The sequence below is a fragment of the Sarcophilus harrisii genome, chromosome 3 (assembly GCF_902635505.1).
Source record: "Sarcophilus harrisii chromosome 3, mSarHar1.11, whole genome shotgun sequence".
NCBI classification, from domain to species: domain Eukaryota; kingdom Metazoa; phylum Chordata; class Mammalia; order Dasyuromorphia; family Dasyuridae; genus Sarcophilus; species Sarcophilus harrisii.
Window position 1 is genome coordinate 74,272,730 of NC_045428.1, and position 15,817 is coordinate 74,288,546.

Below are 15,817 nucleotides of genomic sequence, written 5' to 3' on the forward strand. Positions count from 1 at the left end.
ATACCTAAATCACATTCAAAACAAAGTTATAAACCAATTTCAATATTAGGAAAACTATTAGGAGAATTGATTATATAAATAACCAAACAAAAATCATATAGTTATCTCAATAGATGCAAAAAAAGCATTTGACAAAATCCAACACCCATCCCTATTATAAACATGAGAGAATACAAGAATAAATGAAATTTTCCTTAAGATGATCTATGGCATCTATTTAAAACCATCAGCAATCATCTTATGCAATGGAGATAAACTAAAATCATTCCCAATAAAATTAGAGGTGAAACAAAGTTTTCCACTATCACCATTACTATTCAATATTGTATTAGAAATGTTAGCTTTAGCAATAAGAGAAGAAAAAGAAATTAAAGCAATTAGAGTAGGTAATGAGGAAAACAAACTGTCACTCTTTGAAGATATATGATGGTATACATAGAGAATCAATTAAAAAACTATTAGAAACAATTCACAATTTTAGCAAAATTGAAGAATACAAAATAAATCCACATAAATCATCAGTATTTCGATGTGTTACCAAGAAAGTTCAGCTGCAAAAGACACAAGGAGAAATTCCATTTAAAATAGTTGTAAATAATATAAAATAATGGGGAGTCTACCTGCCAAGAAAAAAATCAAGAACTATGTGAACGCAATTACAAAACACTTTCCACCCAAATAAAGTCAGATCTAATCTACTCGAGAAACATCAAGTGTTCAAGGGTAGACCAAGTTAATATAACAAAATTGATACTCCCTAAATTAATCTACTTTTTCAGTGCCATACCAATCAAACTCCCAAGAAATTATTTTACAAAATGAGAAAAAATAGTAACAAATTCACCTGGAAGAACAAAATGTCAAGAATTTCAAGGTAATTAATGAAAAAATCGCAAATGAATGTAGTCTAACTGTACCAGACCTAAAATTGTATTAAAAAGCAGTGGGCATCTAAACCATTTGGTACTATCATTTGAATAGGTTAGGTTCATAACACACAATAATCAATGACTATAGTAATCTAGCATTTGATAAACCCAAAGACTACAGCTTCTGGGATAACCATTTACTATTTGACAAAAATTGTTGGGAAAATTGGAAATCAGTACAGCCAAAACTAGGAATTGACTCACACCTAATACCCTATACCAAGATAAGATCAAAATGGGCTCATGATTTAGACGTAAAGGGTGATACTATAAGCAAATTAGAAGAACAAAGTATAGTCTATCTCTCAGATCTGTGGAGAAGGAAGGAATGTGTGACTAAAAAAGAACTAGAATACATTATGAAATGCAAATGGATAATTTTGATTGTATTAAATTAAAATGTTTTTTGTACATACAAAACCAATGCAGACAAGATTAGAAGGGAAGCAATAAACTGGTTAAGAATTTTTACATCCAAAGGTTCTGATAAAGGCCTCATTTCTAAAATATATAGAGAATTTATTTATAAGAATTTATAAGAATTCAAGCCATTCTCCAATTGATAAATGATCAAAGGATACAAATTTTCAGATAAAGAAATTAAAATCATTTCTAGTCATATTGAAAAAACATTCTAAATCACTATTAATCAGAGAAATGCAAATTAAGACAACTCTGAGGTACCACTACACACCTCTCAAATTGACTAACATGACAAGAAAAATAATAATGAATGTTGGAGGGAATGTGGAAAAACTGGAAAACTAATACATTGTTGGTAGAGTTGTGAACTGATCCAACCATTCTGGAGAGCAATTTCAAACTATTCCCAAAGGGCTATCAAACTGTGCATACCATTTGATCCAACAGTGTCTCTACTGGGCTAGTGTCCCCAAGAGATCATAAAAAGAGAAAAGGACCCACATGCAGCAGCCCTTTTTATAGTGGCAAGAAACCAGAAACTGAGTGGATGCCCATCAATTGGAAAATGGCTGAACAAGTTATGATATATGAATGTTATGAGATATTATTTTTCTTTAAGAAGAATGGTTCTTCCATCCAGCAGGATGATTTCCGAAAGGCCTGGTTAGATTTACATGAACTGATCCTAAGTGAAGTGAGTAGAACCAGAACATCATATACAACAACAACAAGATTATGTGATGATCAATTCTAAAAGATATGAATTTTTTTCAACAGTGAGGTGATTTAGGCCAGTTGCAATGGCCTTGTGATGAAGAGAGACATCTGTACCCAGAGAGAGGCCTGTGGGGATTGAGTGTGGATCACAACATGGTATTTTCACTGTTTTTTTTAAATATGATTTTTCTAGTGCAACGTGATAATTGTGGAAATGTGTATAGAAGAATTAACATATATTGGATTACTTGACATCAAGGGAAAGAAATGAGGGAAGGAAGGGGGAAAATGTGGAACACAAAATTTTGCAAGGGTGAATGTTGAAAATTATCTATGCATATGTTTTGACAATAAAAAGCTTTAATAAAAAGATGTTTCATATATTAAGAAATAATCTGGGACTCATAAAACTGGATAATGTTCCCAATCGGTTGAGGAGTTTTTCTCAATCATCAATAATAATTAACCAAAAGAAATCTATTGAATACTTATTATGTACAAGGCACTGTACTGGATTGGTGACATAAAGAAGTGGAAACTATTATCTGGGCCCATTCTTGGTCTAGTACAGTGGGTAAAGCATTGGGTTAGAAGTCAGAAAAACACAAGTTTAATTCCATCTCTGACAATGTGCCAGTTATCTAACCCGAGGCAAGTTATGGAATCATCTAAGCTACAGGTTTCTCATTTTTAAAATGGAATCATTTCCTTAAGCAGAGTTAATTTTGAACCAATCTGGGAATCAAAAAGACATGAGTTCATGTCTTAACAATGATTCATACTGGTGGTAAGAAAAGTTACTTATCCTCTCATACCATAGACAATTCTCTAAGTCTAGAAATTAATTCAAGCAGAGAAGGTAATAGCCTGCCCTAGAGAAGGAAGATTCTTCTCCTGGGAAGCTCTCTTTATCAATGAAATTACAGATCCAGTATTTATCCATATTTCCTATGTATGTGTAATAGCTGAAGCCATGGGAAAGAATGAATTCACTGAGGGAGAATATGTGATGTAAAAAGAACAGGAGACTCAAGACTAAATCTTATGGGATTCCCATATTTAGGGCAAAAGAATCAAGGAAGAAGCAGGTTGAAAGATAGGAGAATTAAAATCATGTACTACCATATAAGTCAAGGAAGGAATATTTCATGAAAGAATGAGTGTTCAGCCATTTCTGCTAAGAAAATGAGAATATTCTCTCAAATATTCAATAGACAAGTGATCTCTTGGATATGGGAGATCCAGAACATGACAACATGTCCTTAAGTTTGAATAGATTTGGGGTTAATTAAATCACCGATGCTTGACCATTCTGTCCAACTCTCTCAAAACTTTGCCACAGTGAACCCTCCCAATATGTTTTAGGTCTTTCTTACCTTCTCATATCATGTGTATAGTTGAGCAGCACTCTGGTTGTCCCTCACCCCATGCTATGCTAGCCACTATTTCTGATTTATCTTGCATAACTTTAGTTGCTTTTGTTTGCTTTCTCTCTCCATCTTATAGCTTATATATATCATAGAAATGATTTACTGGATCCCTATTTAATTTCCATCAGTAATAATTAGTTCAGTATGATTCTATATGGCAATAATTGTGAGCAATTATTAGTAATATATTCATGTAAAAATTAAATTTAAGTCAGTTTAGTTATCTAACAGTATAAGAATAGCATGTATTAATGCATATTTTACAAATATCATATAGTGGTAATTAAATAAGATAGATTCTTTCTTGTAATAGGCCTCAAACTTTAGAACCCATAAATTCACTATTCAGTACTATCTGCTAAGTTCACTTGTCTAACCACAAGGATGCTGATAACCAAACCCAGCATGAAGGGATGCCTTGACATGATATGGAGAGTTTTCCAATTTATTTTTGTACTTCCAAACTACACTCTTTTTCCCAACAAGAGGAAAAAATGATCACTTAGTCATTAGAGATGATTCTTGTCTTGTCCATCTTATGACCACCCATGCCCAAGCACTTTAGAAGGTCAACAGCAAAATCTATCAACCAATATTCTATGTTTTATTTTGCCTCTTTTAAGTCTCTTGGTATTAAGAGCCATAAAACTAAGACCCTGAGGACAAGGGTCATCTCAGATTATAAGAAGATCAAAGGTCCCCTTTATTGAAGGGGCTTTGGTCCCTTTAAGAAGTGGTTGTTAGGTCAGAGCTCTCCCTCAATGGTTTTTTGTTTTTTGTTTTTTGCAGATTGGATAATTTTGCTCATTTCCCATTCTATTTCTGGATTTTTAACTCTATGCTAAAGTAGAGTGGAGGGGGCACTGTCTCAAGCTTCAGGTTGTTTGTACAGCTGTTTTGGGAAGTAATTGTGGGGACTTATAAGTTTGAGCCTCTTTTAAGGTGGTATGATCTAGGTAGAAGTGTGTTTACTCCAGTACTGTGCCCTGGTTTATGAATAACCTCAAACACTATTTTCAACTCAAATGCTGGTACTCCTCCTTGCACTAGGACTAAAATCCAGGACTGTGACCCAGATGCAAGTATAGGCAGTGCAACAGAGTCCTATCCCTGATGTCCATCATTAGCAACGCCTGTAAATTTCCTTCTGACATGCTGTCTGATGACCTTACCATCTATAGGCAGAGAGATCTGGAAAGTACCACTGATTCAATCACCCTGAGGACTGCTCCTGGTTTGCTGGGGCCCCATCTGCACTGGCACCACCTGTGCTGGAGACATGACACAGTCAAATACAAAATTAGATATGATAAATGCATGAGATAAAGCAAAATAAAGTGCTTTGTGAGGTTAGGGGTGGGGGAAGGTTATCAATTGATAGAAATAGTGAAGGGCTTCAAAATAAAGATAGCATCTTCACTTGATTTTTAAAGAATGAGAAAAAAGTAAAGAGAAGGGACTAACAATTCACATATTTATAGCACATTGTAAATCACTTTCTCAGCATTAATTAGAGATTTGTTTGTTTGTTTTGCCCAAACTGTGAGTTCATTGAGGCAGGGAACTTCCACTGAACAACTTCATCTATCAGTTCAAACATCATAATGACCCCACCACCTAACTGTCTTATCCTTACAGGAAGGCTTAAAAATACAAAACCATCTTTGACTCCTCTTATTTTACTGCTCTCAGTAGTGACTCAGTTGCTCAAGTTTATCAGTTTTACCTGGGCATTTCTCTTATCTGCATTCTTATCTATTTATTTATGCTGCTACATATTGGAATAATCTTCTCACATTTCCTTGAAAAATCATCCTAGATACAACTGTCAGAATAATATGTCTAGAGCTCATATCTATCCATGTGATAGCCCTGCATCAAAAATCATGAATGACCTCTGGTTACTACTAGCATAAAATAAAAATCCCTAAGTCTGGGTGTTTACAATCAAATATTTTAATAACACTTTATAAATCTTAAATTATTATTTGTTATTATTATGATCCTCTTTCTCAAATATAACTCCAACTCACCATTCTACTCATATTTTATATTTCTTTACATCATAAATATTATGTTCCAATTAAAAATCAATTATTACTTCTTTTCAAAATTCAACATTTCAGGTCCCATTTCTACCCATGGGTACAATCATGTTTCATGTCTAGAATGCACTCCTTTTTCATCTTCATCTACCAAAATCCTTTCTCTTCCTTCAAGGCTTAGTTCACATGCCATCTATAAAATGAAGCCTTTCATGATCTCCCCACCCCTGGCCAAAAGTGTTTTTTCTCCTCAGATTTACTTATGGCACCTTGATAGAGTTTGCCTTTTGTCCCATAAGCTTCTACCTTGATGTTTTAGTCATTTTCCAGTCATGTATGACTCTTTGTGACTCCATTCTCAGCAAAGATACTTAAGTGGTATGGCATTTATGTCTTCTTATTTTATATATGAGGAAACTGAGGCAAACAGGTTAAGTAACTTTTCTAGGATCACATGACTAGTCTGTTTCTGAAGCTAGATTTAAATGAGGAAGAGGAATCATTCTGACTCTAAACCTTGCTCTCTATCCACTATATCACCTAATTGCCCTTATATTCTACCTTAGGACATTCTAATTTATAAATAGATGTTTTTCTCTAGTAATTTAAGCTCCTAGAAAATATCAGGCACTCTCATCTTTATCTTTCTATTCCAAGCTCTACTTGTCATGTGAACCTTTGTCATATGTGCTTAACAAATAAAGAATTTAATTGAAAAATAATCACACTTTGCTATATTACTACATATTTAATTATTGTTTCAGAGGGTCTCACATTATGTGAAAGACCTGAATACCCAATGAGAAAATGGACCCATGGTCCCCATCACACGGGCCATCTGAGAACCTCACTACTAAACATAATCCTGCATGTCATTACCAACCCCTCTTTACAAGCAACAAATTCACAAGACTAAAAAAAAGTATGTTTGTTTATAGGTCCAAAAAAGAAAGTTCACAAGAAAACTTGTAAAACTAACACTATCTGCCCATAAATAATTCTCTATGAATTTAATCAATGCCATGACATGTATAAAGCTTTCAAAACATATCATTTCTAACATGGATATTCAATATCTTTTTCATACTAACATTCTCCACAGTGCCAGTAGATATATCCACAATCTTTTATCATCATCATTCCCTTGCATAGATCCTTGGAACATTTACATGCTTTGGTTCCCACGACTAGATCCCATGGCTCTTTATCAAATTCTTCCACTGTCATGAGGTCCATAGCCCTGCCTCTAATCATCCAGCAAAAGACATCCACAATGTCTATAAATACTCTTCCTATGGCTTCTCACAGTCTTCCAGGAGGGGATGCTAATATCTTCTGCTGATTTCTTGGTAGTGTCCTACTTCAGACCAGACCTGCAGCATGTTGGATGCTCGGCATATCCTTAGCTTAGCCAGAGGCACAATGTCCCTAAATCCTGTCCTAATGCAATGCCATACCTTGGTTTTGGCTTCTTCCTCATACTACAGCTCTTCTGACTTCTAGCCTTACAGAAGGGAGCAGGCAGTATGATATGATGAATCAGTACTGGGGTCAAATCCCAGCTCTGATGCTTATCACCTATTTGACCTTGAATGCATCAACTAATCTCCTTATGCCCCATTTTCCTGAGCTACAAAATAAAAGAACTGGACTGGATGTCTTTTAAGGTCCCTTCCAATTCTGGATCTATAATCATCCTCAAGACAATTAGAAAGATACCTCTCTTATTTTCCATTCTCTTTTCCAAATTGAATCAAGATAACTACATAATTTTGAATGCCTATTTTCCCAAACATCTAGATGATAAACTTTGCAACTGTTTAAGTACTGCATCCAGATTTAGCAGCTAGGTCCCTTAATCTCCAATTATCTTTCCATGCTTTCTGTTGCAAGGGTTCTAGACATATATGTATAATCAACATCTTTTACAGCATTGTGAAGCCTATGGACTCCTTTTTAGAACAATTTCTAAATGAACAAAATCAAAAGTTATAGAATTTAAAAGTATTTTGAAAGCCTAAAAGTGATGGATTTTAGCTCATATTTTTATTAAAAAACATCAGATTATGAGGAAAATCAATTATATTAAAACAGTTATTAATTTTTAAGATTTTAATGTGCTTTATGGTATCTCAAGATGAAGGCAACTGAGTGGGGCCATTCAAGTTTCCCAGGGCTTCTCCTTGAGACATACAGAATAATAGATTTTCTGAAATTAAGTTAATTATTCCCCCTCATCAAAGAAATAAATAAATCCACTATATGAGTGAGGACTTACATTTTCTATAAGCTGTACTATTTAATTCTTACCTTATGTGCATCTGTAGGAATAGCTTTGATTACTTTTAAAAATACATTGAGACCATTACTACCACTTAGATTTCATCTCTCTCCATAGCCCCTAAAATATAACTCCTTCCAACTATAAAATTAGGTAGTTTTCCTTTACAATTTCTTTTCACTCAGCTCTCAGAGGGAAAACGCTTTTAGCAGCCACTCTGAGATGATAGTTTCTTTTATAAGAATATTTGCTTAGGGCATGTGGAGAAGGGAAAATGAAGAATGACTGGATAATTTCAGGGAAGCTGGTTTTTCTTTAAAGAGAAAAATTCTGAGTTGGAATAAATGTTTATGAAGGAAAGAAAGAATAAACATAAAATATTCTCAAATGTAAAGACTGAATATGAATTTTAAAATTGAAAATAATCATTATATTATGTGCCAAGGAAAAAAATGGGGTAAGGAGTAGAATGTATTTAGTAGCCAAAATTATGTGCTGCCTCCTAAATAAGAGGAAAATTTGAGATTCCCAGAGAAAAATTCGAATATATGATACTATTGAAGCACCATGGATAGATATTCAGTGCATTCTTGAGACATGTGTATTTTCCTCCTGAGTTGTAGTGAGGCTGAAATAAGACATATTGCATAAAGCATTTTATAAACTTTAAAAGGAGATTATATCTGTATAAGTGTTACAATTGCTACCATTGTTGTTTTTGTTCAGTTGATATTATGGTACTATAAAGAAACAAAAAGAACAATGGAGTCAAAGTCAGGAGACCTGAAATTTTATCCTGACTCTACTATTAATGACCTTTGTGACTTTTGGAGAAGACATCTAATTACTCTTGGACTCAATTCTCTTTTCCATAAAATTAAAAATAAAAAACATTGTTTAGGTACTAATGTTATTGAAGATTATGAAGAACTCAGGACATACCTATGTGACTTTTCCTCTCCAACTGCAAAGTGAGGAATAAGATAATGTCTAAGTTCCCTTGGCACCCCCAAGAAATGATGTGAAATAGCAGGAGTTGTGTAGCTCAGAGGAAAAAAAAAAGATGGAGAAAGCAAAAATACAGCATAAAGCACTCAAACTGGGTCTTAGAGAAAAAAACTTCAAAATAAAATTTGAACAAGTAAATGACAGAATAATATATCTGTTTACATTATACTTGGAGGCAATGGCTGGTTCAGTGGATAGAACACTGGACCTGGAGTTATAAAGGGCTGAGTTCAAATTCTGCCTTGGACACTCAATACCTGTGTAATCATGGTCAAGTCACTTGATCTCTGTTTTAATCCACCAGGGAAGGAAAGGTTAAATCACTACAGTATCTTTGCCAAGAAAATCCCTTTCAGGGACTCGAAGAGTTGGACAAGACTAAATAACTGACCAATTTGAAGTTCCATGACATACAAAAGAAATATGAGATGTAGTCCCTGATGTTTAGAAATGATTTTGAAGCATAGTACAGCTTAAATAAATGTTCACAAATATATATGTATGATTATAAATATTTATGTATATGCATGTATATGTATATGTTTAAAGTATATACATATGCATGTATATGTGTATATTGAGTGTTTATATACTTATAAATATATCCATGCTTAATTGTTACCTTCTTGGGGGAGACAGTGATGGGAAATAGAGGCTGAAAAAAAAGAGTAAAGTAAAAAGTACATAACAGAAAACAAAAGAAAATCTACAAGGAAGCAAAAATGGATAACTCTATAATTATTTGTTATATAGACTTTCTTGAAATAGATTTTTGTTTCATAGTTGAATCTTCTCTTATATTCTGCTATGCACATGACAAGTTTTTCTCCTTTTTTCTTTTTCCATTTTTTCCTTCTTTTCTTTTGTATTCAAGTTTAAAATAATTTTTTTAAAAAGTATCATAGGAGTTTCCCATTCTGTGCTCCTTAAGAGATATGAAAGAATCTCACTCACCATTATATCTGTAAGACTTAAGGGCATTAGGGATATCAAAAAGTAAGTAACCAGACTGGCAGGAAAAGAAATTTATTAGTGTGCTACACCTTAGTAGCACTTTTACAGGGTACAGATTGGTGTTTTTTTTTAATAGTTTTTTAAGCTACTTTAGAGGGCTCAGCCAGTCAGCAGCATTCCAGGCAGAAAAGAAAATAAGGAAATCTGTGAGCCTTGAGGCCATAGAAGCTGTATTTTTCCTGTGTAAAAATACATTGTTCAGTAGTTAATTTTATAAGAATTACCCATATTCACAGAGAATCTTTAAGGTAACCCAAGCTCCTTTTAAAATATAATTATTCTGAGGGAGGATTCTGGGAAGATGGTGGAATACGTTGGTAGATTTCAAGCTCTGCAGATTTCCCCCACAAATAGAACAAATTTGCACCACAGAGTGAACATAGATTGGTGAAAAATCAAGAAGATTTGGGGCAGAACAGGGTCTTCCAGGTACAATCCAACAAGATCTGAAGAAAAACCCAGACCAGGATTAACTCGTGTAAAGTGTGAACACCTACAGATTAGCTCCACAGAAACATGAAGTGGGGATCCTTCATACTAACTGGATGTGACTGAAGCCTCAGCAGGAACCACAGAGACTTTTTCCTCCTGGGCTATTTGTCTGCTAGGATTTTGATTCCAGGAAGACAGAGTGAACCTTGGCTGACTGGGAATGCCCAGACCTAGCAGTGCTGCAGGGACATGGGAAAAAAGGAACTAGCATCCAGTGAGTGCAAAAGTAGAGGGACAAGTACATTGCTGGCTATGGACACTTGCAGGAGGGTGGAGCTCTTAGTTTGGGGTTCCTGATGAGAGTGAAGAGTTGAACGGAAGCTTGAGGCATCATTCCCCCCACCCTATGATTAGAGGTGCTCATATTTTTTTAAATGAACCCACAAAGAAAAAAAGAACACCACCATTAAACCATACTATGGGAATAGGGAGGACCAGAATTCATCTTCACAAGAGGACACTTTAGTAAAAAGAGCTTCTACCCCAAAGAATAACATGAAATCACTGCCTGCTCAGAGAGAATTTATAGTACAACTAAAAAAATAATTTAAAAATCAAACAAGAGACATTGAGGAAATTTTTTTAAAAATAAGATTATGAAAAAAAAATTAACCAACTAGAAAAGGAGATACAGAGTCTCAAAGACGAAACTAATTTTTTGAAAATTAGAATCAGGCAAGCTATGAGAGACTAAGAAATAACAAAACAGATTATAAAGAATGAGAAAATAGAACAGAATGTGAAATATCTTAGAAGAAAAATGACATATCTGAAGAACAGATCAAGAAGAGAAAATATAAGGATGATTAGACTCAGAAAGTTGTGAACAAAAAAAGACAGGAAATAAAGAAAATTGTTGTGGAATGCTAGAACATGAAGGGAAAGTAGAAATAGAAAAAAAAAATCCACCAATTACCATTTCAAAGAGATCCTTTGTGGAAAACACACAGGAATGTAATTGCCAAATTTTGAAACCACTAGATCAAAAAGAAAATTTTGCAAAAAAAAATAAAAAATCTCATCTACCAACAATTAAAAGAACTTTGACCTCAGCCAAAAATATTAAATATTATGTCCAGCAAAATTACCTATAATTTTGAATGAAAAAAATGTATATTTAACAAACTTGCAGATTTTCAGGACTTTCTATCACCAATCCCAAACTTAACAAAAAATTTAATATATAAGAACCAACATCAAGGATCAGTTTTAAGGAACTCAACATGGACAAACTGTTTAAATATGGAAAAATTGTTTCTGTTTTTTTTTTTTACATGGGAAACATATATTACATATTTATGATTCACATCAACAACAGGATAGCTCAACACACACACACACACACACACACACACACACACACACCATGAAGGGTCTAGCCATTCTCCAAAATCCATAAAGAAATAAAGGGGAGGGACAGTTAAGTACTGCAGTAGATAGAACACCAGCCCTGAAATCAGGAGGACCTGAGTTCAAATTTGGTCTCATACACTTAACACTTCCTAGCTCTGTGACCCTAGGCAAGTCACTTAACCCCAAATGCCTCAGCAAAAAAAAAAAGGGGGGATATAAATAAAGGGGAACAGATGAGTAAATGGGGAAGCAAAGAATGAGGGAAGAAGACAAGAAAAGGATCCTTGGGTGGGGGAGGTTAAGTAATAGCAAGTCAAGTTATGGGGCAGAATTTAAGCAAAGAATCAGTAGGGATATGAAAGGTGTGTGTGTGTATGTGTGTGTGTGTGTGTGTGTGTGTGTGTACATATGTATATATCTACATATATCTATATCTACATATATCTATATAAGTATATCTTTTTGAATATATTGGAGGTCAGGGGAATAAAAAGGTGAAAAAGAATAAAGTGAATAAGTACACAGCAGAGAACCAAAGAACAATGTACAAGGAAGTAAAGAAAAAATAGATATTGATAAATATAATTCCTTCTACTAATACACACACACACACACTTATTTTATCTGGTAATTTGTTGTTATATATTTTGAATCCTGCTTGATGTTCTGTGGGACACATGCAATGTTTTCTTTTGCTTTATTTTGCTTTGTATTCCTTTTCTGTTTTTCTTTTGTTTTTCTTATTATTTCAAATAAAATAATAAAATTCCAATTTATCCTGTCACCAATAAGACAGAAAGTAAAAAAAAAATCCCCTTGGGTCCCTAAAGGTTACTTTATTAGAAAAGAATATTTTATTAATCTCTCCTTTTATTTTTAGAATTTCAAGTTTGGTATTTGATTGGGGGTTTTAATGTGTTTTTCTTCTAACTTTTTTAGTTGCATGCCCAATTTATTGATCTTCTCTTTTTCTATTTTATGCAAGTAAGCATCTAGAGATATAAAATTTCCCCTTATTACTGTTTGGCTGCATCCCACAAATTTTAGTATGACATCTCATTATTGTCATTCTCTTGGATGAAATTATTCATTGTGTCTATGATTTGCTGTTTCACCCATTCATTCTTTAGGATGAGATTATTTAGTTTCCAACTTCTTTTTAGTCTATTTTCCCCTGACCTTTTATTGAATGTGATATTTATTGCATCATGATCTTTAAAAAATTGCATTTACTATTTCTGCCTTTCTGCATTTGATTTTGAGGTGTTTATGTCCTAATATGTGATCAATTTTTGTATAGGTCCCATGAACTGCCAAGAAGAAAGTATACTCCTTTCTATCTCCATTCAATTTTCTCCAAAGATCTATCATATCTAGTTTTTCTAATATTCTATTTGCCTCTTTAACTTCCTTCTTATTTATTTTGTGATTTGATTTATCTAGTTCTGAGAGATGAAAGTTAAGATCTTCTATTATTATAGTTTTGCTATCTATTTCTTCTTGCAATTCTCTTAACTTCTCCTTTAGGAATTTAGATGTCATACCACTTGGTGCATATATGTTTAGTACTGATATTGCTTCATTATTTAATGGTATCCTTTAGCAAGATATAGTTTCCTTCCTTATCTCTTTTAATTAGATGAATTTTTGCTTTTGCTTGATCTGAGATCAGAATGGCTGCCCCTGATTTTTTTTTTTTACTTCACTTGAAGCATAATAGATTCTGCTCCAGCCTTTTACCTTTATTCTGTATGTATAGCTCTACTTTAAATGTGTTTCTTGTAAACAACATATTGTAAGATTCTGGTTTTTAATCCAGTCTGCTATCCACTTACGTTTTATGGAAGAGTTCACTCCATTCACATTTACAGTTTAAACTTATTAATTCTGTATTTCTTGTCATCTTATTAACCCCAAATTATATTTTTCTCTTTCCTTTTTCCCTTCTCTCCTCCCAGTATTTTACTTATGAGCACTACTTGCCTTAAGCAGTACTCCCCCTTTAGAAACCCTCCCCCTTTTTTACACTTTTCCTCTATTACTTTTTTTCCCCCTTCTATTAGTGTTTCCCTTTCTTTTTCTTTTTTCCCCTCACACTTCCCTATAAGGTGAGATATATTGCTCCGGGAAACCTACTATGTCTGATATTCTCCTAGAGCCAAATCTGATGAATAAGATTCACACAATGCTTATCCCCTTCCATTCTTTCTCTCAATTATAATAGGTTTTCTTTGCCTCTTCACGAAATGTAATTTCCCTTATTTTACCTCCTTTTCCCTCTTTTTCCAGTACAATCCCCTTTCCATCTCTAGTTTCTTTTTCATATCATCATAATAAAATCAAATTATACCAAAATTCTTTAAGTATACCCATAACAAAAATATGGTTCTCAAAAGTTTTTACCTTTGTACACTTTTTTTGAGTTCTGTGTTTACAGATCAAATTTTTTGTTCAGTTCTGCTCTTTTCATTAGAAATAGATGAAATTCACCAGATTAATTAATATCCATCTTCTTTCCTGAAAGATAATAAGTTAGATAGCTTATTCTTGGCTACAATCCAAGTTCCTTTGCCTTTTAAAATATCAGATTCCAGGCCCTTTGATGCTTTAAGGTGGAAGCTGCTAAGTCCTGGGCAATCCCAATTGTGACTTTTCAGTATTTAAATTGTTTCTTTCAAGCTGTTTGCAATATCTTTTCCTTGGTGTGATAGTGCTGAAATTTAGCCACAATATTCCTTGGGGTTTTAATTTTGGGGTCTATTTCAGGAGGTATTCAATGAATCCTTTCAAAGGTCATTGTACCTTCTGTTTCTATGATATCCAAGTAATTCTCTTTGATGATTTCCCAAAAAATAGTGTCTAGGCTCTTTTTTTCATCATGTATTTCAGGGAATCCAATAATCCTTAGACTGTCTCTCCTAGATCTGTTTTCAAGGTTGGTTGTTTTCCTAATTAGATATTTTACAATTTTTTTAATTTTTAATTTTTTTGGTTTTGCTTGACTGATTCTTGTTGCTAATTGAGTCATTCATTTACATTTATTAAGTTCTGAATTTTAGTGAATTATTTTTTTCAATTAACTTTTTTTTACTTCTTTTTGTATTTGCCCAATTGAATTTTTAAATGACTTGTTTTGTTCTATGGAATTTTTTTCCCTTTCACAAATTCTGTTTTTTAAGGAGTTATTTTCTTTTTTTGTTTCATAAATTCTGTTTTTAAGGAGTTATTTTCTTTTTCTGTTTCACAAATTCTGTTTTTCTGGGATTTGATTTTTTTCCCATTTTATCAAATCTATCTTTTAATGAATTATATGCCTTTTCCAAACCCTCTTGCAAAGTTTTCATTTTCTTTCCCCATTTTTCTTCTATCTCTCTTTTAAGATCCTTTTTAATTTCTTCTAGGAGAACCTTGTGTGATGGGGATAAGATTATATCACCTTTGGAGGCTTCATCTGGAGACAATCTGCCTTTAGTCTCCTCAGGGTGTGAAATCTGTTCTTCTCTTTCACCATAAAAGCTGTCTATCATCAGAGTTCACTTTACTTTTTTACTCATTTAAAAAAAAAAGGTAAGGTCTGCTTTTAGGGTGGGAGAAATTTTCCAAGCTTCCTACACAAACAGCAGCTTCCTCTATAAGCGGCCTCAGCTGCTCTGGGTCAGTGCTGATTCACTCTGCATGCTGGGTGGACATGGCCAGGTCTCATATGATGCTGGTCTTTTGGGGTTCACTATTTACCTTTTGTATTTGTGTTGGATGTTTTCTAACTTCTCTGCTGATCTACTAGCTTACAACCAGGGCAGAGTGGCCAACACTGCCGGGGATTCCTGTAGATAATTCCCCATAGATTCTCCACCACTCTCATTTCTTATTGAAAAAGACCTTTTCTGATCTGTTCCCTTCCCCTAGATTCTCTGTCAGGTAGAGTCTGCACCACCACATGGAGATTGCACTAGCACATGGAGACTGCACTGCCCCAGGACTATGTGCTGTCTGCACTGGTGTTTGTGCTCAGCTGCTTGTACTTGGCTGCCTCCCTCCTGTTTCCAACTGAAACAGATTCTTTCTGGCAATCTTCAAAATTATCTTCTGCTGATAATTTGTTACACTCCCAATATTTGTGGTTCT